This window comes from Anopheles merus, chromosome 2R, assembly GCF_017562075.2.
Source record: "Anopheles merus strain MAF chromosome 2R, AmerM5.1, whole genome shotgun sequence".
Taxonomy (NCBI): Eukaryota; Metazoa; Arthropoda; class Insecta; order Diptera; family Culicidae; genus Anopheles; species Anopheles merus.
This window is the reverse complement of record NC_054082.1, coordinates 12,044,557-12,070,502: the sequence shown is the minus strand read 5'-3', so window position 1 is coordinate 12,070,502 and position 25,946 is coordinate 12,044,557. Positions and strand designations below refer to the sequence as shown.

At 47.2% G+C, this 25,946-nt stretch overlaps 1 protein-coding gene across 3 annotated transcripts in view; it reads left to right on the top strand.

Annotated features, from left to right (window-relative positions):
• Positions 1 to 1,551: 1,551 nt before the first annotated feature.
• LOC121588015 (serine proteinase stubble) overlaps positions 1,552 to 25,946 on the top strand; it is a 107,862-nt gene continuing 83,467 nt past the window's right edge. For 2 of the 3 annotated variants that reach the window (XM_041905489.1, XM_041905487.1), the window contains exon 1: positions 25,599 to 25,915. The gene's annotated coding sequence lies outside the window, so the exon portion shown is untranslated. Of the gene's footprint in view, positions 1,655 to 4,751; positions 5,524 to 25,598; positions 25,916 to 25,946 lie in introns of those variants that run through there. The other variant, XM_041905488.1, reaches the window with a different exon arrangement.

Below are 25,946 nucleotides of genomic sequence, written 5' to 3'. Positions count from 1 at the left end.
GTAGCGAATTAGAGAAGGGCCCTTTATGAAAATTCATAAGCATTATAAAAATTGATATTTTCTAAAATGAAGAGTTTGGAAAGGTTGCATATCACAGCAATACCATTTAGATGTGATGCATGACTTGTTTTTTTATTAGAGTTTAAAATGTAAGCAGTTTTTAATTGCTTGGTGGAAATGGTTCAAACTCTATATTGAAATTGAGTGGAAGTTCACCCTTCAGAAAAAATGTATTTAGCTTCAAGCTATCTCTAGTTTATTGTCTGTGCATAAATGAACAAGAAAATGGTCGATAAACCATTGATTGATTATTTTCAAATATTAAAGGATTCTTAAATGATATATAGTTCAACATAATTGTTCGTTATTCATCATGCAAATAATTGACACGCAGGATGAAAACACTCTTTAAATAAACCCTTCCATCGCACACTATCACCAAAAGTTGATTTCCATGAGTTTGCTAAAACGACTAAACAAAGACGTTAGATTGGGATTAAAAGATGAGAGCTAAGTGTTAACTTCCTGTACCTTTTGCCCAGTTCTGGGGTCGTGTCTTGAATGGGCAAATTATCTAACATAAGCGAGCAACGAAGAGAACGCTTTGACCGGGTGGGATCGTACTAGGTTTTCAAACATTTCCATACCGCACCTGCTAGGAGTTTTAGGTCGTACAGCGAAATCAAAACGAATCATCAACGGAATCGTGAAACAGGTTTGACTCCTCCGAATGAGCTCCCGGCCCAGGTGAGTGCCTGGGGGATGCTCCAGCAACGATCGACACTCACTTTCTTTCTCTCTTTTCTCTACGCTCTGAAGACATTCGGCTGCTGCTGCTGAGGCGGATATGTGCATCCGATCGTTGGGACGCCCTTCGCTGCATCGTCTGGGCGGGCTCTCTGGAGAAGGTCTCTCGTGAGGCTTCAAGCGGCCGGTTCCGCATGCGTACGTTTACCACTCATGGTGGGGCTACCGGTATCTAGTCCAGGGGCAGGCAACGTCAGTTTCGGTGGCAGTTTTAATATTTACATCAAGTAAAGAGATGACGCTTGAGCACCTAATTTAATCATAGCTAGGTTTCTTATTGAGTGCAGATAAGTATGATGTAAGTATACTTATAACTAAATGGTGCAAGTTTCTAAAATTATTATTTTCAACCCCTTACCACGTTATCCAAAGGTAAATCTTTGTAACAAGTTATATTTTATGAAAAATCGTAATTTTCAATGGTGTAGGAAAATAGGTTATAATATTTATTTGAATGTAAAACACTGTACCAAAATATGATGTTTTTTATTAAAAAAAGTCATGTGTTGCTATAAACATATAATACATATGGGCATTTAAATAGCTATTGAAATAAATATCCTTGTATTCCATGTTGACCATCAATACATTATTTTATTTCAATACCAACTTACTAAAACTACACTTTCATTTGAACGCGTCTGACGAGCCCTGACCCGGCCGAAACTGCTTCACTCGGGCTCTCCACGATAACGCGCTCCATCCAGTTCGGAATCACAGTCAGTTATTTGCTGACTACGGCCCGGTTCGGACGCACTTGCCAAGACGAAACGGGTTTCCTCGGGCGTCGAAACGAGTGCGCGTTGCGTGTTGCGGTGTTTGTGCAGTGCAGTGTGCTGTGCGAAAGGTGAGAAAAGAACTGTGTACTGTCGAGCAACCGCTACCAGCAGCAGCATTAGTGTGTACCTGGTCCAGTCATACCAGTGCGATCGTGCAAGATTTTCTTCTCGTTGGAAGATTTTCCTTTCCTTACGCTTCATACGTTAAGTACACACAGCGCGTACGAAAGAAAAAAGAAAAGCTTTCCCGGGTACGCGTAGCAAAACTTTATTTTCCCGTGCGTTGTGTAGCGGTTTTCTACGTTGGGTGTGTGAGCAGAAATTAAACTCGCACGCTCGCACCATCGCCAAAGCAAACGCTGACAAGAGTGAGTGCAGGCAAAGGCGAACGGGCCTCGCATTGATTGGTTTTGTTCGTTGAATGGTACACGGGAAGATAGAGAGACAACAGAGTAGAACAACAGAACGAAAAACGTAATCCTTCGCCTCATGTGTTCTTGAAAACAGCAACAGTCGAGCAACGTTTCGCACTGCGGTGGGAATGTTTATGTTTGGTGGAATACAATTGTGGTTGATTGATTCGAATCGAAACGCAATGCCTTTTGCGCTGAATGTGTAAAACGAATGGTGTAGTTCTGAGTTGAGGAGTGGTTGTATTCGCGTTTCTATGCTTCAACATGTGTGTGTGTTGTAGGAGGAAAAATTAATAAGTTCGGTTTCAAAATTGGGTAAAAAACTCTCTAAAGATTGTGTGGAAGAAAATTTCAATTCTACCATAGAACCTTAATGACTTAATGCTTTTCACGCTCAGTTAAAAGAGGCTCAAGCGGAGGGTTGAAAAAAAAACGTAAATTTGCCTAATATCTTTATAATAACCTAGAAATAATTCGTAATCACTTTTGGCGTTTTGTGCTTTGGTGGTGGACCTTGGTGCTTTGGTGGTCCGTTCTCGGCAGTTGAACGAGCGATAGAGCAAAAGGGCAAAGGACGATAATTTGCGCCCCAAAAGCGAAAGCATGCGATAATCTGTACATTCTATCCCCGATGCACGTCTCGTCAACCAGACGGGCAGACCAGCAGCTTCCCAACGCAAAAACTCACCGTCCTTGTTGACGGGAAGGAAACAATCAGAAAGTGGGAAGCTGGATTGCACATTGAGAGCTTACGATCAGCAAACTCATGCCACCGTGTTTGTCGAAAGGGACAGGCATCTGTGACGAATTGTTTCGTTCGGGTCAGAAGCGATCAAAAACGGATGATTGGTGCGGCTACTGCTGCTGCTGCTGCTCCATACACTGCAATGGGGGCCAGCCCGAACTCGACTGCAGCCAGCTGAACAGGATGCAAAATGTGAAACAGGAACTGTGCTTTCAGTTTCACAAAAGGGAGCAAAGGCTCCAGTTTAACCAGATCCGGACCGAGATGTCCGCTTCGATGCATCGTAAATTGCTCAATTCTGCTGCAAATTGTTAACCAGTTGCTACCAGTGTTGTTGCTGCTGCTGCTGCTTGTTAGGCCCTCTGGATTGCAAGGTTTCGAGACGATCGTGAAGATCTTGTCAATAAATTTGACATGCTATGCAAGTGCCGGTCATCGAGGTCCAGCGCGAAAAGGGAAGGAATTGAATTTCCGTCCCAGGTGGAGGAGAGTGCCGCACTTGGTGGATGAATCAATCAACGGGCGGCCGGTGAATGATTAGACAGATTGGAATACGGGAGCTTGTAAAATAAATCATTTCACGGCGCAAGTATATTGCACTTGTGGACGTTTGCAGTAAAAGCGATGGTTGCAAAGCGCAAAATGAAATTGCCTGTTGATTTGATACGATTGATGGGATTTAGAGTTAAAGCAAATATTTAGCGTTTTTTTTATGATACCTTTTTATGCTCGCATCTTGTTTGAGCATACAAACTTAAGCAGGTTTGAATTTCAGAGTTTTGTGTATATTGTTTTTTTTATGAAATGCAATCAATTTAAGAAATGAAAATGCCTAATGGAGCAGTACAGTCTCTCCAAGGTGGCGTCGCCTAGAATTAATGATATCACGCACCTGTATTATCCCCTTTTTTATGCAAACTGCAACACTGCACGGTGCGCTCGAGTGCTGTGAAAAGCAGCCGAAAATTTACAACCAGAAAAACAAACGGAATAGTGTGGAGCAAACACAAAAACACCAACTGCTCTCAATTGTTTAGCGCCACGTAAAAGGTTTCCCCGCACGCTGGTACTCGTTATCTAACAGCATTAATGAAATCCCATCAGCCGCATCAATTGTCGCTGGCAGCAAACGGCATTTTCCGCGCCAACGGTGACCCGATTCTGGTCTGCTCGATCCCCTTTTTCCCCCAGACTCGCCAGGGCTCTCGGTAGAGGTGTTTGAGCGTTAACTTCCGCTCAGCACGAATCCAACCCAGCGCTCTCGTGTGGTTTAGATTTTTCGGTCACATAGTTTAACCACAATTGAGCCATGGTGAAGAGGAACTACAACAAAACCAGGGGTTTTGGGGTGGTGGAGAATGGGAGGAAAAAGATCTCCATACACACACACACACAGACACACAAGTGGCACGATCTCACAACCAGTCTGCTGGGTGCCCCTGTTGGTGCCCCGCTTGATGCTTTTCTTACCACACGTGCTCAGACGGTTGCGCCGGTTCGCCATGGTGTTCATTTCCGTTCCTCTGGATAAGCTGGGTTGAGGAAATTCGATCCCATTAGCTTCGCGGCAAAGGTTCGTCAGAACCCGTGGCCATTGGCCTACCGCGCACACCCACTGACCGGGCAAGGGCTGCGCGGTTGTACCTTTGGTTTGCTTTTTTTCCTCCCCATTCGCGCATCAATGCAAAAAAGCTCCAGCGTGCAACCATTCCGGGAAGCACGGAAGGTGTCGTTTGTAGGCAAAGCAGCAGCAGCAGCAGCATCAGTAAAAAAAAAACTGGAATAGAAGCAGATGAGCATCACGAGAGCCCATCATAACGAGATGCTTGATAAATCGCTTTTTAACAAGTTGTCAATTAGATTCGGTTCTCATTTCGCGTTCATCGTGCGTTTAAGCGATCTCGCAGCGCTGCAGATCGGACCGCGGTCCGTTCTTTCGCCCTCGACTTACCTCATTTTACCTTACCCGCTTCATTACGCTGCTCGTTTGCAAAATTCTCGTTGCAGGTCGGATTCGTTTCGTCCGATTTACCGGTGTATCCAAGTGTAAGTGAGCGTGTGCGTGCGTGTGTGTGTATTGTGTTTCTTTTGTGTGAGTGCTTTTTGCATCGTCAAACACCTGCCAGCTACTACACCGGCACGAACTACAAGCAAGCGCTGGTAGCGTGAAAGTATTTCCTTCCCGATCGATTTAAGGGCATATTTCGCATGTGGCGTAGGAGCATTGAAGGAGAGAAAGAATTAAGTGCAGAAAGTATGCTGGCCGCATGAGATGGTGGAAAATTTTAAGTGAATCGTGAAGCAAGGAAAGAATTAGAGCTGGCAGGTTGAGGTTGAACCATTTTGGTGGAGTGCATCTGTATACGGTAGTGTGCATATGGAAGTTCGTGTGGTTCTGGAAAGGCGTAAAGCGTGAATAGTGCATTGAACGAAAAGTGCATTGTGTTTAGAGAAGAAAGAAGCAAACAAGTGGAGAAGGATATAAAAATTAAAAAAATATATATAAAATAAATAAAAAATATCAACGCAATTTAGTATTGAACTAAAAGCAGTGTAACAACAATACAAACAAACTTACTTATAATAAAACAAAAAGATAACAGAAAAAAGTGCACCACCTGCTAACAGATTGAACGCCCGTCGTTTCCGACCATCCGACATCTCCGGCTTACATCGTCGACGTTCAAACTCGCCCGGTTGCGATCGATTGATCGAGTTGAACAAACCGCAACCGAGAACGGCCGGTCACGAAGATACGCAAGCAGCCAACTAATTAGAGGTAATATTTCTCGACGTATAGCGCGAGCAGAGCGCGGTATTCCGTGTGTTTTTAGTTTCGTTAGCTATTTTTATTGCTGTATCACGATGCTCCCGCGCAGATTTTGTAGAACAATCACGGCCCGCTGGCCACGGTGGCCGGTGGTACGGCCCCAGAGGGAGGAGAAAGAACAATGTACTAAATCTTTATTGCCACTCGCATGGGCTCGCGCAATGCTCCCCGGGCTCGCCCGGCCTACAGTTCTAATCGTTTATGGGGATGGTTTCTGATTTCCTTGGAATCGAATCAAATGCGCGGATGAGCGCTCGGAGTCGAGTGTGGCGCCGTATGGGCGCCGAAGGGAGGCCGCACTCGCCACAAGGTACGCGCCACACAATTCATCCGGTTTAGTGTGGACTTAATGGTTAGCTGCAGCTGGAAGCGCGCTGAGTGACACCCGATCCGAAGGTTCCACACTCAAGGCCAGCGTGAGGCTAAGGGAAGGTCAGTGAGGACGCATGGGGGAAGGATCGTAAAAGTCTTAATGAAAGTTTGTGCGAGCGTATTTTGATTCGGTTCCTTGTTTTATCGATCGCGATGATTTTACTTTCGTTTTATTGAAGTTCATCGTACCCATTGTGGCATTGTGGCCGAACCGTGTGGGCTGTGATTTTTATGTAACTCTCCGGCCAATGTCAATGCCACCTGGGGTCGCTGTGTCTCTGCCGTAGTTAAGATCGTGTGATTCGTTGGGCTCTATTTAATGGCCCCGTCGGTCTGGAGCGACGCACCAAATCGATCTTAGAGTGTCGACGGATCGGGGTCGAACGGAAATACTTCGCGGGATCCAATTTGCTCATCGCTCGATCGCGCCTCGATCGACCGGTTAAACGAGGTGTGCGTATTTACAGTGGATACATTAACCCGGTGGTAACGGTTTCTATTTTGTCACCGCGATTACTTTGCAATGAGGCAAGGCGCAGAACTTACGGAAAGGTTGTAGAATGGTTTAATCATTTGCAGCAAGCTTATAAACTGGAACAGGAGTCATAAGTGCTACTGTGTGCGCTGAACGCTAAATCACTTATGCTCATTTATGCTAAAAATTCAATACCATAACGTTGTGATAATGTATAACGCATTCTACTATTCTGTTCGTATGGGTCAGTAACCGGTACCTTTTAGCTAAGAAAGGACGGCTAACGTGTCATAAAATTAGCTGGACAGAGCTTTTAAATTCCTTTCTATGCGAGAGGAATAGGACGGAGAAAAAAGCATACCAAGCTCCAAGGGTGCAGCTGGTGGATAATTTTCCACCGTGAAAGTACATCAATTTCTTTCGGCTGCAGCAAACACACCGAGTTATAACTAACTCAGCGCATTTAGTTATAACGAGAAAATTGCTACACCTGCACAATGACAAAACGTTCCTCGAGTTAGTTCATCCCCAAGGCAAGGGGAAGAGTTAGTGCCCGAGCTGAAGTCGCCACATCGATCGGTGGTCGGCGTGCTGAAAGCTTTCTATTTATATTTATCCCCTTCCCCCCCAACAGTAAGCGGAAAAGCGTGCGCTAAATCAGGGCAGGTGGAAAACAAAACGCAGGGCAGTGCAGCGAGTGCGAAGAGCGCCGTAAACGGAATCAACCAGATATGGGAAGGGGCTAGCTAGTCCAGCCAAGTGACAAAAGCGTTCCCCGCTTCTTGAGCAAAAAGAGGTCCGATTTGCCCGGTGTGGGGTGAGACGAGAATGCAACCTTCAGGCGGCCGGGAACAGGAGCTGCCGTTTGCTGCAGCAGCATCGAGCCGGAACGGTTTAGGTGGCGAATCACACACTCGCCATTCGTCGTGGCGTTTATGCAATTGCGCTATTACATAAATTTATGCACGTTTCTTCTTGCCACGGTGGAGGAGTGCTGCAAAGGGACGCTGAAAAAAAAACGCAGGGAAAGCGAAGGGAAGAAGCATCCTATTGTTTACATACGGCATCATTCTTTAAGATCCCACGTGCCTTCGGGGAACGCTCTACGGGGCTATGGAATCGCTACAAAGCGTTTCTGTGCAAAACAGTGACACAAAGGCATCAACGGCCAACAAACAGGTGGAAGCTCTTTCTCTGTCTCTCCCTCGGAGGACTACTGGGGCTGTTTGTTTTGTAATTTTTAGTTAGTCATGGGCGAATACCACCCAGCTAGAGGGAGCCTGCCTGTTGAATTGTTGGGAAGAGGAGCAACATATCTGCGGGATATATTTTGCTTCTCCTCATCGTGTTTTTTTTTGCTCTCTTGAAAAGCAAATTGAAATTTCTATCCTCAACACAGGGGTGGCTATAACAATTATACAAAATTACTCTACAGTTAGGTTGGTGTGCGGGTTTAGATTTTAACTCTGCCTGTCTCCGCGAAGAACATGTCACGCAAAGCGATAACCATTTTTTGTGCATTTCTTTCCATTGCTGTCTGGTACAGACTAGGCTTTGAATATGGTGATGTAGGGAGTTTATTTAATTCCTCTACATGTACGGTTCTTTTTCCCTTCTTATGTTAGCGTACCTGTTCGAGCCGACCCAAAGTACAATGATTCATTTTATTCATGAACAAGACGCCTTGCTAGCTGCTTTGGCTAAGCTGATTTCAGCCATCACAGCATTAAACGCTTCCAGAGTGGATCGTTCTGTTGCGGCGCTCTGGGCAGGTGTGCAAATGTGTGCCCTCCAACGATCTATCCAATTGCCACTGCCGAACTGCCTTTGATCTTTCAATTTCCACATTTGCCATTTTCCGCCCTTTGCTGGTGTTCGCGTGCGCACGCGCATGGACGACGGTGTGGTATCAAACAATTTATTTCAAATTAAAATATCAGTCTATCGGACTGCCGGGCCCGGCCGCAGAAACAATGGCTGCAACGGGGACAGTGTTGCATCCGGCGTGTGCTGCTGCTGCTGCTGCCGATTGTACGATCAGATAGACGGCTAGACAAAGAGAGTGAAAGAAAGCGCACACGGATACACTGTAGCCAAACAGCCAGGCAGGCGGTCGTTGATGCCGAGGGTTCGTCGCTTGCGGTGTCGTGCGAATCTTGCGTTTTGTCTTTCGTTTGCCTAGCGGGTCTAGCTCGCGGTATCAGTTGACAGTGGTGGCGGTGGCAATGGTGACAACTTCTTTCCTACTGCCCGCCGCAGGGTTCCCACTGGAAATGGGGCTGGGCAAGGCATACGTGTGTGCACGTGTGTGTCTGTGTGTGTGATTTAAGAACGGGAAAACACAAGACAACACAAGACTTGGCGGAGTGAAGCAGCCTGATGCAGGGCTAAAAACGCTAAAAACGGTGCTAGCGGGCCAACCCCTTGGTCTTTGGTGGCCGGTTTTGCTAAAATCGCTTTTGGAGCCACCGTAGCCCGAGACCGCTGAGGGGTTTGCTATCGCTGTTTGCTGTTTGCCGGTTTTAGAGTGTTGTAGATTTCTTGCCTACTTGGTGTTGCTCTCTTCCAACCCCGTCCCCGGTGGACCGTTCGTTCTTTGCTTGCGCTATTTTCTCTGCCTCTGAGTGGGCCGGAGAGTGCCTCGGAAGTACTGACGCAAGGTGACGCTTTGGCGTTGATGATGCTGGTTGATGGTGCATTATGCAAGTGATCCGTTGTTGGCCTTTTGCCGGCAGCACAGCTCGGAATCTAAGACCTTGGCGTCTCGCGTCGTTGCGACCACCGATGCCTAGTCGTTCACCCACCGCTGCCTGCCTGCTGACCTTAAATGGTTGGGCCGGGATAAATATGTGCATATTCTTCTGCAGCCCCCATTCATCTCCTTTATCGTCGGTATCATTGACTCGGTCACTTTAACTCTTTTCTTCTCTCCGATTCCCTTACCCGCTCTCTCACTGTGGCACACATTCTTTCCCTGTCAGTCACGAGCGCGGTATGTTACGGGGCTTTCTAGTACACTTGCAACCGTTGCTGACGATTGTTCATTACCATTATCATTCTGACTGCACCGTGATGCTGCATTGCTGTAAAGGAAAAGGGACAACACGCCCCGCACCCAAGCGGTGGACGCTTTTGGTCGTTTTGCACCCGGGTGTTTGTGTACGTACGGCCCCGTTTTGTGGCGAGCAAATAAACTGATCACCTTTAAGCTTCGATCAACTGAAGACAGATGAATTGCGCACGATTGGATGGAGTTTGCAGCTGATCGATGGCAATGGAAAGCGCGATGGTGCAGCAGCCGGTGCACTTTTGATATGGTTATTTGCCACTCAGAGAGTAAATAGGTGGTGTGACAAGTTGAGCCACTTTTCGCTCTGCCAGACCGCACAGTTTGGTGCAGAAAATGCATTTTTGTAGATGAAAGAGCTAATGTTATTCACAATAAACAATTCGATCATAAATAAAAACAATAAAAAACAAAACAAATCCATTGAAACGTAAGAGGCTCATAGCGAGAAACGATGTAATTTTAATGCTCAACTTGCTAATGTGTTTGTGAGTCAGCAAGCGTTAAGTAATAGTGGAGACGCACGTATTGCTTAATCGTCGCTAAGTTGGCACCCCTCCTGTTGTCGTGCCCGGTTCGATTCGCACATTTATTATGCATCATCGATGGCGTACCGCACATACACACACACAGGCACACACCGTAAGCGAATTGGTGTCACTTTCGGTTTCGTTTTAGGGAAGTTCCCAGCGATGCCAGCTCATCGGTTGAGCGTGGCGGTTCGATTCGTGTTTTACGTTTTCCCATTTCTCATTTGCCTTCGAACGTGGGAGAACGGTTCACGTCACGCTTTTGGGCAGAGTGAACATGAGCAATTGCTGAGTGGTCGCCGGGTAAAATAGCGTCAAGTGTGGAAATCGGACCGATGGTGTGGTTAATCATTGCTCAAAGGAGCGACAATTTGCATTGATTATTGAGTTTTCCCATCATCAGTTGGCTAGTGAAGTTAAAATTTTATCAGTAAGGTTTTATTTCAATCGATACATACTTTAATTTACCATGTTCGAACTGGATTTATTTTTATTCAGTAAAATGTCTTTCAAAGTGAGATAATATTCAAATGTGATATCATTTCATGCACCTTCTTTTGCATCATCTACCCAACCACGTTCCCCTATTGTTTAATCAACGCAATGATTTCGATGCTCCAAAATAGATTAAATGGTTCTTGTTTAAGGTACAGCTGCACGCGGCACGATCTTTTTAACGCATTTAACGACGCTCGTGAGCTTCTGCAGCCAGAACACTGAGTGCCCATCGATCGTTACGCCCGCAGCAGTTCGATCAATATCCGGTCGTTAAAAGGGTGATGGAAAATGGGGACTGCAAACGCCAACCCTTCAAACACGAGTCTGCCGAAGCATAACGGGTAAGAGTGCGGTTTCATCAGAACAACGCCGTGCGGTTTTACGGTGTGCTTCATTATAGACTTCGAGCTCAGTTCTAGACTTTTGGGCTTACCGTCGTTTCCGTTGCATTAATAGTAGCTCTATTGTAGCCTAGAATAGGGGTGGGGGAGGGGATGGGCAAAGAGGGGATTGTGCTGACGATTAAAAAATTAATCATTAATTATCCTCCGGCAACTGTCCGGATCGGGGTCTGGCCGGACGAAGATCGATGAATCGATCGCGTAAAATCATTCCGGATGAGCCGCTTACAAGCCGTGTAGCATTTCTAGGGGATTGTGAATACTTCTGGATAAGACCAACACGTGGTAGGGTGGATGGCATGGGTTAGGTGTTAAAGTGAGCCAATTGTGATGGATTGTGTTCGATGGTAGTAAAAATAGAAGAGCAATGAATTTATTCTCGAGTACTGAAGGCCTATTTCTTTGGCATAAAACGTGTGCCACACATTATCAATAAAACCATATAAATAAAAAGTACTAAAAATACAAAAAAAAAAAACAGGTAGAAATCTTGGTGAACCGGCTGGTCAGTTCGTAATCAGAACCAGTAGAAACGGTTCTCGATTTTCAGGTGCAAAACGCACAGAACTGAAACCACAAACACCGCACCGACCTGATCCGTGGTGAGCAGAAAATTACGCAATGTACCATTTTACCGTTTTGCATTGATAAAGTAGAAAGCATCAATTTACGATGTCCGGTTTGTTGCTTTTTTGCAGCATACCATCACCACCATCACCACCACCACCACCAACCATCTATCTTTTTCGCTTTGCATATGCCCTTCAATTTTTTGTGGCCATTTACTTCCTGCTGCAATATCAATGATCATCGACGAACAGGAACGCACCAGGTTCTGTCTGGCTGGCCGGCACACAGGTAGACTGTTGTTGGTGTATTGGTGTATAGGTTTAATAAAAAGTACATTTTTCCCCTTTTTTTGCCTTCAAATGGAAAAAAGATGAGAAATGCGAATGATGGAAGAGAATTTTCATCGAGCGTATTTGTATGAATTTGTTCAATATCATCTTTCGCGCAATAAATGGTTTGCCATTGCCGCAGTTTGCTAGCAAAGGAAGCGGTGATGATGTTTCGCTTTGGCTGAGGTTTTTTTCCCTTCTATCCTACCCAGCCTAGAACCTTACCTTGGCACAGCATGAATCCCTGGTAATACGCGCGAAGTGGGAAGCAAATATTATGATTAGTTTCATTCGTAATGCACCGTGTGGAAAAGTAAATCATATCTCCCGGCTAGCTCCATGTATCACTGCCTTATGATTAACCGTACTGTGGCCGCCTGGTCCGGTGTGTAAGATCCGAGAAGCGGGTGGTGGTTTCTGCTTCTGCATTCCGTATCCAGAACAGAGCGTACGCTAGAAGAAGGTCAGCGGTTCCGTGCTAATAAGAACGAACCCCCACCCCCCGTCTCGGACGCATTCTGAACGATATTTTCGATCTGCTTTCCGGTAGCAGCGATGAGATCGATCGATTGGCGGCACCACGAGTGAGCGATGAAGCGGTCCATCAACCAAAACCCGCTCGACGGGAGGATATGCTAATTACCATTAGATCGAGCGTTTAATTTGTAGCTCCGGGTATTGGGGCGGGAAAGTGCTGCCAAGTGAGAGCTGGGAACGATTATTACCACCGGCTCGCAACCGCAGGTCGACCGAGAACGAGACCGAGCTGAGTGTGAATCGATCGCCAGGCAAGACTGGCAGGCAGACTGAGTTTGTTTTAATTATGTTCTAGTTTAGAATGCACCGCTAGAACGAGAAGGAAATGACTATCAGTTGACTGGAAAGGGGGCTTGTGATACATAGTGCCGGTATGTTTTCCCGGGTACGGGTCACCGAGTCGTCGCCCTGAAGTCCACCCATCACTCGCTTGCGGTGGTCTCGTTTGATCGAGTTTTGTTTTTGGTTAAGCGTGTTTCGATGTGTGTGTCTATAGGGTGTTTTAGAGACTGTTTCCAACTGTTCGGAAAGAAAACGGTACACACCGGTGGCGTGTGATTTTCGGGCTTGCGATCGATCACGCTCGGAAAAGCAAGTCACCAATAACGGTAGCAAATGGAAAGGCAGACACGTTCCCGTAGCGACGATCGGAGAGAGAATATACAAAAAAAAGAAACAATTTGGTTGTTCCTCCACAAGAGAAAAAAAAATGTCGAAGAATACTTGTAAAGGTGAAATTAGGGAAAAAAGTCTAATCGAATTTCATTAAACTCTTCCGATGAGTCAAACTTCGATGAGATTGAAGAAATGAAAGAAGCAGTAGCAAACGTTCAGAAGCCTTAATTCTGGGGGATTTGGGGACTGGTAGGAAATGGGAAAATGTGTCCTACCAAAGCCCACCGAGTCCGTCCGACTATGTTAGGTGATTATCTTTGGGCCGATGAAAATGGTAAAAAGTCAATTTTCTTTCCCCGATGCCGGGCGATGAGAATTGGGTCACTGGTGAGGCCCGGCTCGGTTAGAATGGAAGCGGTCTGCGGGTTAATGCATTTAATAAATTGTGCTTACGGTTAAGGTGGAGTGGAACAGTGTGAGGGAATGTGAGATAACAGTTGTTTGCTTTTTCTAAGCTTTACCTAACTTCGTGGTGTTTTTATGTTGTAAAGAATATGACATCCTGTTTCATCGATAGAAGGGACCATCATTGAAGAAGGCATGAGGCACAGTTTTTTTTAATTCTTTCATTTTCTTATCGATTGAGTCATTGCACTCGTCACACATTAACCATAAAGCGATCGGCCCGTGGGTTTACCGCATTCAATTTTCTACACTTTTCAATCAACCGAATTCAACGATGGCGTGAATGAACTGGCAACCGACAAAGAAATGAGTTGCGCTGCAGAAATGCCATGTAATTCGATTAGTTTCTTGCTTTATTCGCTTATTAAGCTGTGAAACTGCGTCAGAGCAAAGCTGCAATGTGGATTTTTGTATGATGGTTTAAAGAGCGAACGAGATGGCGCGGCAATGCGCATCGAAAACATCCTAACAACCTACACTGCACATGGAACACTTCTACTAAACGGTCCACAACAATCAAAGAAAGTGACCTGTTTCAGTGGAATGTTCGATAGTGCATTTGAGGTGCACCCCTCCTCTTCCTAGAAGGGTCAATCATTTAACCACGATCAAAACAGATCGGACGATCGCTAAAAGGTGCCGCGCGCAAAACGGTGGTGCCCACGTTTCATACAGCGGAGGGGAAAACCCTTCAGCCCCAATCGGTAGCCTTCTGAAAAATGATGTCTATTTTCCAAACCGAAACTCGCGGCACTCGGGCGGCACGGCGTCACGCGAAGGGAATGCAACCGTAACAATGCAACGGATTCCGCACACAAAACGCCTCTATTAGGCGTAATTCATTTATCACGTTTCCGCCGGCCCTACATGAATGGGCTGCCCGAAAGACCCGAACTGACAGTTATGAGGGCCATAGTTGGGATTGTTTAGGGAGCAAGAGCGCGGGCAGCCTTTCTCCGGGAAATCGGGCATTGAAATAGCGGACAACATCCCATTCAGATGGAATTCACTCTCGTTCGGAGGTACCATTCTCCACATCCCGCCTCCCTAAAAAAACCAACCAAATCTTACCTTGTCCAATGGTAAGGGATGTAGAGGGCCTTCTTTGTAGTGCTGCTGAATTACAAGCAAGCGCGGCGTGAATCGGATGAATGCAGGCAGCCTTCAAGCTGCCCCAGTAGTAGTTGGGTGTATTTGAATTGAATTCGTGCTCAATTGATTTGAATGGGAGTAGCAAGACACGTGATCATTTGGGTGCGATAAGGTGGACCGTTTAGCGATCTCGGATCGTAAAAAGTGGACTGCAAATGGTTTTGGGCACCGGCTCACCGTATGTTACAGCGTTGTTAGGTATGGTTGAGGATCGAAAATTGAACTTGATGGATCGTATTCTCGCATACTCGCAAGGTAAATGAAGTCATTGAAATTGGATGCTTGTCTTTTCTGTTACAGCGGAGCATATATGGTTTAAACGATAATGAATCAATCAGACTCCAGACAAAACATTCCTCGAATGATGGCTTTAATGGCATCATGGCATGAATTTTGCAATGTAAATAAATTCGCAACATGTTATAAGCTGGTTCTGCACATCATAAATGTTTGACTGAAAGTGATAAATACATGGTAACATTAATTCAATAAGCTCCATACGTTACAAAGTCCAACCAGTTCAAAGTACCGCACACAGCGCAAAGGTTCCTCCCAATCCAAAGATAGGGATTCCTCGACTACTTCCGTGCCCATCGAAAACCGGCTACCTCTCCCGGTTCGATCGATCGTACTACAATTCGCACACCGGTGCAACACCCAGCAAGAAAAACAAAGATCCAAAGCGGTTACGTTACGCCCGCTTGCGCATCAGCTCATTGTCCGGCAAGCGGCATTTTTGCAGACGAACGCATCTATGCGCGTGCACGGGTTACACGGGTACATTCCGACACATGGGTTCGAGTTTGACTAGCTGATGCGGACGAAAGAGGTAGAACAACAACAGCAACAACGCAAACCCGCCAATATCTAACGGGTTCTTGCGCGTAAACTGGTTCCAAAGGCGAGACCGCAAATCGGGAACTACTCCTATACGGTGCTCAGAATGTCCCGATAGTTGCCATTGCCGCCGATAGTTGCCGCGGCTAGCAAAACCCAATCGCTTTGACGATGACGAACCGACAGCGAATGACCTGCTGGGTACGGTCGGCTAGCAGCAGGACAATCCAATCATTCCCCGTGCCGTGCCCACCGGTCAGCTTGGCAGGCCTTTGCGCGGAAGTATAGCGCGTGCTGGTGAAAGACACTGCACTGGCCCACCGAAACCGGCCCAGTTGACCGATAAAACCGAGCTGGTACGCAGGCACCTCGTTTAAAACTCATTTCGTTCGTACCTGTCCCGCACCAAACTTCCCGGCGTGTGACCCACCGTGCCTCCGCCCTACACACGCGCACGGCACAGTGGGGAATCCTTTTCGCGAGCGAATAGATCGATCGCCGTGGTTTAACGATTCATTCTTAACCACTTTGCGCACTGCATGGGGTGCGCGCACTGTTACGTGAAGTGCCTGCTTGCAACCGCCATTTGAACGTAGGGTTTGTCGCTTGTGCGTCGCAGTCGCAGCACTGCTCGCGAGCATGAACTTTTACTTTCGCTTGCGATCCAACGACGAGGCTTCGGGAGGAGCGGTACGAGGTGATGGTCAATGCAACCGCTGGTGCAAAGCGTGTGTGTGTGTGTGCCGCTGTTCCAGAAGGAGGTCTCTGGTTCAATGGTGCAACCAGCGGGGTAAATGCACAATTCTGCTACGAGGTAACTAGGGACACTCCGTTTCTATTCGAGTCTCGCTCACCAAGCCAGCGCGTGCTTAATGGTTTGTTCTATGGGTAGCGTTCTGTTGGACACCTTGTTGTAGTTGTTGTTGTTGTGGCTGTTGGAATGTAAAAGAGAGTAGGGCAAATGTGTTGCTTCAGATACACATTCGGCCGGGTCAGTAAGTTCCATTTCGGAGTGGAGGAATGCACTCACACCGAGTTTTGCTTTTGTTTTGTTTACGGCAAGCCGATACAATCAGAAAGGAAATTTCTGTGTTTAGTTCGTGGCACGACACGCTCGCGACCACATTCGCCGGCTAGAAACATTCCAAGGTAAGCGAAGCAGCGGCATTAGCAAGGTGTAGAAGAACATGCACCAGCTAACGGCAATCGAATGTACGATTACGCTTCTCACCTACGTACCGAAGCGGCTTCATGTGAGCTTTAATAATGGAATGTAATGGATCCCGGCAATGATGCTGTTGTATGACTTAATATTATTTTTACTACCCACCTACAACAAACAACCTGCTGCTGCCTTTGCTGTCCCGTGGTGGGTCCTGGTGCAGCATACAACATGACAGCGCCATGTGGAGCATTGAAAATGGTGATTTTTTTTTGTTCGCGTAGCCAAGGCCATACACACTGCCTTCGATTGCGGGTTCGTTAGGAGCGGTTGGTGAGGACGTTTCGTTTCTGCGCGAGATCGCGCGAACATGGCACCGACAGCAATTTGGTTCATGTTTCCGCTTCCCATCTTGACAGGAAAGATGGCTGCTGCGTCGCTGAAGCCGGTTACAATCCGGGACCGAACCGGGCAACATCACGCTACCAACGAGGATCGCTCTTCCTCTGACGAACAAGGGCTATGCGTATGAATAATGCAGTGAAAAATTTGTAACATCAGCTTTAATCGTCGTTATTTTATGCGCAGAATCGTAGCATAAGTGTTGGGAGTTTTTGTTTTGTTTTGTTTTTGTTACTGTGCTACACGCGCGGTGAGTTATAGAAATGGATAGAATGAATTATCCCGCTTTTGTTATGTGTATCCAAATTTACGATACCACCTTTTGCGCTTCGCTGCCCCGGTCTGGCCAGTTTCTGCATGAGAGAGCTTGACGTACGCTTCCTTCACGGTGTGTTTGGGTAGCACATCCGACCCGACGCTTCTCACCTCTTTAGGTGTTAAATTATGAAAACATATTTCATCTCTTCTGGTAGCATACTATAGTTAATGCTGGGAGGCTCTTCTTTAAATCTGTTAAGCTGTCATTTCCCCCCCCCCCCCCACACAGCAGATAAGCGCAATCAAGACAAAGGATTTGTGTTGAAAGTTAGAAGAACGTATTTTATATACGACTGTAAACAATCATTATTATATCATTTGGATTGATGTATTAAAGTACAGACGTCTAACCTCACGCGAAACCTGAGTTCAGCCCTTCAGAAGCAGAGGATCATTTTCGAACATTGGGTCATACAAACTAGGGAAACCTGTTTGCAAAAAGGTCAGTAAACGATTGTATAATCGCACCCCCAAATGCTAGAAAAAAAGAATCTTCAGCGTTGGAAACGAACGCTATTCGGTTTGGCTGGCCAGCAATCGTTGACCTTGTTTCGAGAGTGAATTTTATCGTACGAATCTTGCGTGCAATGCCAACAGCTTACCCCGATCGACACGATCAATGTCGAGAGCGGGCCAGAAGCAGTTGGTGCAAACACCAGCAGGAGCTACTGATTCCCGGTTGGGCAGAATGAGATCGAATGGTCGATCGAGGTGAAAAAGAAAAAAACAAGGTTCGATGGAGCTTTGGGAAAAGGAAATAGGCAACACAAAACAATCCATCGTTTATTATCAATATGTGCGTGTGTGTGTGTGTGTGTGTGTGTGTGTGTGTGTGTGTGTGTCTGTGTGTTTGTAGTTTGAATGATGATGGGGTCTGAGCGAAATCAGATCACCCGGGTGTAGCTGGACCAGCAATGTAATCGCAACGCAAGACGCAAAAAAAAATAAGAATACGCCAAAACCAATAAAACAACTGACATGCGATGGCGTATGCGCGTGTTTCGGGAGCTTTTGGCTGAGCTGTTGGTTTTTCGGCCGTGTTTATCTTCCGGTATGCTGAATTAATGGAGCTACTCACCGGTTTCGACAGTTTCGGCAGCGGAAAGGACGTGTGCGGGAGCGTGTGTGTGTGGAACGATAAGTTGCCCGAACGAACGAGTCAAGGCAAAGGAGATTAATAATGTAACGAGTGGTGCCTGGCCCGAAGAAAGGGCCGCTGGGCGGGGGAAAATGAGCGGCTGGAGGGAGGAAGGAAACCGACGATGCTAATCCCATTTTCACCGATCACTTGACTCAATGACAGTGCTGCGGTGGTGGTGGTGGTGGTGGTGATGGTGGTGGTGGTAAACAGCACCATGTTTGACGGTTTAATTAGCCGAGCAGTTTGTTTGCCCGAGACAGTTAATCGAGGTAATAAAAAATTTGCTAGAAAGCTTATGTAGCGCTGAGCAGCATAAACATAAACATGCTTGTTTGATGTGGGAATTCAGCAAATGAAATGTAAAAAAGTATCGTTTGATATCGAAATCATTCATAGCGTTTAAAATAAAGGGGCAGAACTGGATAGAAAAGCTTAAATGATAAGAAAACATAATTGAAATAAGATTATGTTGACAGAACCGATCTCCGTTCATAAGTTATAGCTTAATACAAAAAATTGTGCCCTGTTTCCATTCGCTCAACTCCTTTTTCTTTCTCTCCCACAGGTAAGCATCGTCGTGATACGCCTAATGGATCGCATGATTCTGAGCGAAACTAAAACAGACTGACCTCTTCCTTCTGTGAGTCCTCGGCATTAATGGTATGTAAGTGTGCCACCGTGAAAAAGTCAAAAAGCAAAAGGAGGAAAAGGTAAAGACGCCGTGTGGCCCAGAGTGCATGTGAGGGGTTTAAGAATCATTTGCTCATCTATCTTAATAGTCACCGAATCGAAAATGGTACGACAGCAGCAAACACGATAACAAGCCAGCGGCCCAGCCAGCCAGTGAAACATCAATTTGTATACTGCCCGAACCATTCGATACTTGAACGCAAACGACTCAATTCCCACAGGCAACAGCCCATCGGTACGGCGGTTCGATTGGCTGGGAAGTGGCCGGACCCATTCACATTCGGAATTGACTCCCGGAGATGGGCCTGAAGTTTATCACTTTTGCGGAGCTGCAGTTTACATTCCACCGGTACGGGGCTTATGTAAGAACGAACCAATAAACAACCGTTCTTTCCTACCTACGGCCGGTCGCGGTGGTTCCCAGCCCCGTGGGTTTCGTGAGATTACAACCAAGAACCCACGGGAACCACAGGCCATTCGTCCCACCCTTTTTCGGCCGGGGAGGTGAACCTGTGAATAGTGTATGCTAATTTTATTCAATTATTCTCGTTTGGATTGTGAAGTGCCGCACCGACCCGCAAATCCGTCCAAGTGTCCCGCGGGGCCACAACAAGTATCGAATGCGCCGAGATGCGCCTCTGGCTCCCCGTTACGTACTGCGCGCGACAATGAGCTTTTAATCGCGGTTGAGCCGTGGTCGTAATGTGAAAATAATCCCTTTCCTGCCTTCTGAGAAAGCACTGAATGGGGAACTTTCTGTGTATGTGTGTGTGCTTGGAACAGCTTCACTCGCTTGCTTATTCCACCGTCCCTTCGTTACTCCGGTTCCTTTCGCTAGATCTCGTGCAAAGAAGTGGTCATGCAAATTTGAGGCTAATCAAATGGTAACATGCGAGCTGCGTGCGTACTGCAAGATGGGAAAGTGTTTGTATGCGACCTTTTGATGATGCTTCGCAGCATTACATTTAAAGCTCGGATGAGCTGAAACTAGCTCTGGAGCCTAATGTCTAACAGTTCACAGAAGTGGCCCTCTTCGTCAAAGTGTCCGCGCAGTGCTACGAAAAGTTTCTTCTCGTACCGGCTTGGTTCATCAGCCGCCAAAGAATGGTCGCTAATGTTTGCCGCCTCGCATGGCCTGTGGCCGTGGTCACGTCCAGCTGCGATCGTTTTCCCGGCAAATGTCGCAAAGATTCGCAGAAATCGCACATCGTTTAAGTAACCGGGCAAGATGCACAGGCGCACGATCACCATGCCCGGTACCTTTGCCTTATTCTTGGTTGGTGTATGTGCTTTTGCCCTCGCCTCGCTTTGCTGGCTCCTGCAAAACCCTGAACTGAACCGCTTGCCTCGCTATAATTAGCGCAACCACACATCGCAATCAGACACGCGCGAGTGCAACGCGGCAGCCCTCAAGAACACGACACGTACACGCGGCCATCTTCAACGTGTTGTCGCGCGCCCGTGCAAAGATATGCGGCTGCGTTGACGTTTCCCGAGGACGTTATTCCATTGCCCAGGCCCAAGATAGGCTGCGCGGAAAGTTCCTTCCAGATGCAGTCGCTGCTGCCAGCACAGGAATGGTGCACCGGGGTACACCGCTCCGCTTGGTGCGATCGTTCACATCGGTTGCGAGGAGTTGAAGGCTTAGCGAGATAGGAATATGTGCATATGTCTGTGTGTTTAGCTCCGACGGATGATGGGGTTAAGGGTGTACGGCACCGCTCGAGCGGCTTGCTGCAACACGGAGGACTATTTTAATTATGACAACTCTCGCCTCAAGCACTTTCGCTTCCCCCAATGGTCCTCGGTTCCACCGTTTAAGCCGTCGGAGAAAAGTGAATGAACCCCCGGAAGGCTCCGTACGCCACCCAGCCTGCCAGCCCTGGTGCCCGGTGTTGTTCTTCGGTCTGTTGCACCATGATCATGTCAGGGCTTGTGCGTAGCCCGGCTTATTGCCGCTGTCGTTTTCAACGTGTAACCTTTCCATCTCTACCTGCCGCGGCAAAAACGAAGCTACGCTGTAAATCTGCTGTAATCAGCATAATGATAGCTAGAATGTGGAGGTTTCTGCGAGGAGGAACTTTCATTTCACGTCGCAATGTATCATCAGTGCGAGTTATCGCCGATGCGGGATCGAGGTTGGACAATAATTGAAAGCGAAACGGCATCGCGGTGTACGGGCGCGTGTTCTTGTCCGTTGTCTCGTTGCGGTCCCGGCGCAATTCTGGCGCCTCTCTCCTGTACTCTGTGGTTCGAGCTAAAGCTTGTTTGAGATAATAATAAATTGGCTGTTAAGTTCCAATTAAAATTCTACCAGCACTAGCCAGCGTGGAATTGGCAACATTTGCTCGGTTCACATTAGTGAAGGTGATGAAATACCAACCAGTCACCGTTTGGAGGATGAAGTTGTTGGTGGAACCAGATGTGGTCGCTGGATGCAAGGAAGATTGGATGCAAGGATGTGCCTTTTTTAAACTTGATTTTGATCAGACTAGACAGTTTTTCTTGCCGGTGGCCATAATTGCTCTTGTTGGTGGCCACACAAACCAGGGCATATTATCTCATAGCTTTTTGCAGCCCTGTTACCTTCAATTATGAGGCTAATTTCAGTGACAGATCCTATTATGCGTTCGAATCTGGTGAATCTGGTGCTGCACGATGTCCAATGTGGTGTTCACATCTGTCAGCAAAAATTGGCAAACTAACCGTATTAAGACAAATTGAGGACAGTCCCATACAATCGCCACAGTTCACGGGTGCCGAAATAGAAAAAAATCCACCCCTTCGCTCTCGGCACATACTTGTGAATGCTCCGAAAACAGTTAGCCCAGAGTCTGTTCGCATTTCAGACTCCAAAGCAACGGCCACAACGGTGGACTGAATGGAGCAATGCGGACACACGCGCATCTCCGTTCCATGCTCCACTATCTCATTTGACCGACCGACTTGGCGCTGTGGTGTGCGCGGCACCGTAACAATGGTTCCACACTCTTCGACATCAGCATCGCCACCAGGCCCCGGGGTTTTGGGGCCGGAGAGCATTCCGAAAACAAACATAGAGGTTGAGCCACCATCACATGGGCGGTGGCCACCGTGGAGTGTGTCTTCTTTGCTACCGATTCTGCTTCTGTTTCATCCGGTACGACCTCTTGCCTAGCCGCCAGTGTGTGTTTGTGTGGGACGTCTGTCGTCGTAATGGGAAAGTGGGAAATAATGGGCCAGTTTAAAATGTTTCACCAGTTATGGGTGAATTATCATATGGAGCATGAGTAGCATGAGCGCTTATCTGGTGATCTTGTGGTAGGTTGGAGTTTGTTTTTTTTTTTGGCAAAGCCACGATTTTGCACAATCTGGCGCGAGGCGTCTATGCGGAGCGCCATTCGGGGTAATTGGGTTGTTCGGACAATGCGCTTTTAACGCCTATTCGGTCGCCGTGCAAAGCAAACTGATTGGCAGTGAAGCTTTTGTGGGATTAGTTAGCTAATTTTGAAACCGCTATTATGATATAATTAAGCTCGTTTTATAACTATTGTGTAACTAGCACAGTACATAAGGTTCTAAAAAAACAGTTGGTGTATGAGTTTATGACAAAAAACAAGATCAATCGATCGATGACCTAACCCCAGATGGATCTCGAACACTGAAAAATTAAACAATATTTCCATTGCGGTGCAACCATCGTTTTTTTTGCCGCATTTAACCTTTCCCCAGCCGTTCCGATACCGTTTCGATGCTTAATCTGGCCGTTTTTTACACTCTTCCCAAGCTGATCCCAAAGATATCGATCCGCTGGTGGGGTGCCCCCCCCCCCAAAGTAGTTGGGATTAGTTGTGCCGTGTGGAGGGGCCTATCGAAACCCCATCATTAAGCGATGGTCATGATGATGATCGAAAGCTTGCAATTAAAAACAGATAAAAATGTATCTCTGCCTCTCTCTATCCCATCTCGATCGAGGAACGTATGATGATCCTGTGTCTCGTTCTATCGCTCTATGCAACACTAATTGTTCCTATCGCTCTCTCTCTCTGGCTCCCATGGTGCATGCAGCGAGGAGGAAGTGTGTTGCGGTGGAAAAACTGTGAACAGGTGTTTTAAAAGAAATCAAATCCCGTTACACATCGGGCGCATCGCTATTGAACTTTCTCTCTTCCCACTTCCTCCAACGCGCTTGCCAATCACCATCACAACTGTGTTGTCCTGTGTTGGATTAGGGGGCGCAGATTGGACCATTCGATAGGTGTAAACTGTCCGTAAGCATCGATACGCCTTCGATGCTGCGATGTCGTGAGGGTCAAGCGATATTGTTTCAACGGCGACAGAGACAGAGCAAAACGCTTCGCAGCGGAAACTGGGAGCTGATCTGGCAAACCGATCGAGCGAGCAATTATGAGATGATCAGGGCAAAGGGTTTGTTTGTCGTAATAAAATTTACAATAACTGCTTTCCAAAAAGGGCTACAAACGGTGCGAATGGTGTAAATCCGGTCCATCCCGACCAGATCCGGTCGCTGGAACGGTGTTCGAACGGTTCCGGAAGCATGGCGGGAGGTTTATTGTTTGGGGCCCTTCGGTACAATTTATTAGCAAGATGTGAATAACAAATTAATAATTACCCATAAACCCGTAAAGCTGTAAACGTTACGGCCCGTGCTGTGCTGTTCCCGAAACAGGAACCCTACCCATGCTCAACGCGTATAGTTTTTTTTTCCAAAGTTTGATGGTTTAAACAAAAAAGGTTCACTGTAACAGAACCACACCGTCCGGTGGGACGCCGTGCATTGAGTTTCATTATGTCCACGGGACCAGAAAAACCGGGCACGCTCTGCGGAGAGCAATTAACCGATCGGATCGGACCGACCGGCGCGATGTGGAGCATGGCGCCGGAAGACACTATTTGGTGGACTCTCTGCAAGGGGATTTGTAATTTCGGGTGGGTCGATCTAACAAAATTCGTTCTACACTGCTTTTTATGACCCCTTCTACCGTACCGTTAGAAGATGAACCGGTGTGCAGTGGTAGAAAACGGAGGAGAACACCCCAAAAATGGACACCCCGCCCGAATTAAGATTATGTGTTTTTATTAATCTTTATATAAATTCCTTGCATCCATTTAATTTCCTTTCCCTCCCTTCCAGGGGGCTGATAAGGGTTGACGATAAAAGGGTTTCCGTGGAAAATGCCACTCGCGATAGTGAAATCACACATACGCTGTAAGCCATTTACGCTGTAATTGTAGCAGCTGAGCCCTCGTATTCGTATTCGTTCTCACGCGCCACTGGATGCTTTCTAATGGCCGCCCGACTGCAGCCCATATGTACCAACCCTTCCCAGGGCAGGGTTACGTTCTCGATACGAGTGACTAATCGTTCGCGGACAGTTGGCAAACTCTTGCTCAATGTCACAGCATGATTGGCTCGGCCACTTCGGAATCGCTTGACCCGTTTTCCTTTCACTGCACCAAATGAGCCGTGGTGAAATGGTGTGAATGTAATGAATTGAACGTTTCATCGCACTCCCCGGACCAATGCAGCCGGTTCTGCAAATTCCACCGCCGCTTTGGTGCAGGAATGGGACCCGCGTTTTTGCCCCGGCTGTTGCTCATCCGGGACCGAGCGGGCAATCGTCCTCCAGTCAGCCGATCGCCCTCCCTGCCAGCTTGAATAAGACACTATCAATCATCATCACGGCAAACTGGATGGCCAATTGTCCAAGTACGCGCGGCCAGCAGGCGATGTATGCTCCCATTTGTATCGGCAGCCGGCAGCAGTGCTCCCACGGCCAACCAGGGGGTTGACCCCGGGGCTCGGTGGCGTAATTTTCCGGTAACACCTATTTGTGGGTTCAAGATTAATGACCTCGCGTAGAAAGTGGGCAAAACAAAAGCCGCAAACGGTATTGGCACACACAGTAAGTGGTGGCCGTATGTCCATGTGTGTGTGTGGCTGTGAATCTTTGCAATTGCGAATGCTGGCCGATTTCATATCAGAGCCGAATTGGGCGCCCGGGCACCTACTCCTGCGGGTCAGTTGTTTAGAAATCGAAGCATCGTACGGCGCGGGATGACCGTTGATGTGGATGCCACGGCACTATCCCTGCTGTGCCGTTTTCACCATTAGGCAACTCGGTAATAGTTGAAGAGCAGCTCGACATTCAATTAGAATTGGCAAAATCTTTCCCGGGCTTGCTCGCCCAGGCTAACGGCATGCCGCCCCGATCCCGGCGATCGTATGGCGTGGCTTTGATTTAGAAGCGATTACTGCAAAGCTTTATTTTCCCATGTTAGAAGTATACGCATTCGATCCGTTTAGAGGCTCGAGAGATGCTCGATAATGGGGCTGTGCATTTTAACGCACAGACTTTGGGCTCGATAGTCCTACACGGGTAGGCGTATGTTACTGGGATTGGGATGGAATCTGAACCTCTTCGAGATGTATCGCAGTACACAGCCCGGTACGATCAAAGTAGGTCATAGATTTCAAACTTCACCTGTACTGGCGCTGGTTGAACCGGGGTACGGCAATTGCACTGCTGTTCCTACAAGCTCGGTGACATGTGGTGTATGTGTTTGTGTGTGTGTGTGTGTGTGTGTGTGTGTGTGTGTGTGTGTGTGTGTGTGTGTGTGTGTGTGTGTGTGTGTGTGTGTGTGTGTGTGTGATTGTGCTATCGTGCCGGATCCTCAAAAGCGGACAACATTCCCGAGCCATGGAATTCGATCTCGGTGGAAATCTCTTCTCGGTGACATGGCGATACGAAGCTATCGGCAGAATCCAATCTAGAGCAGGTGACATTTTACTCATTTACCTTCGTCAAAC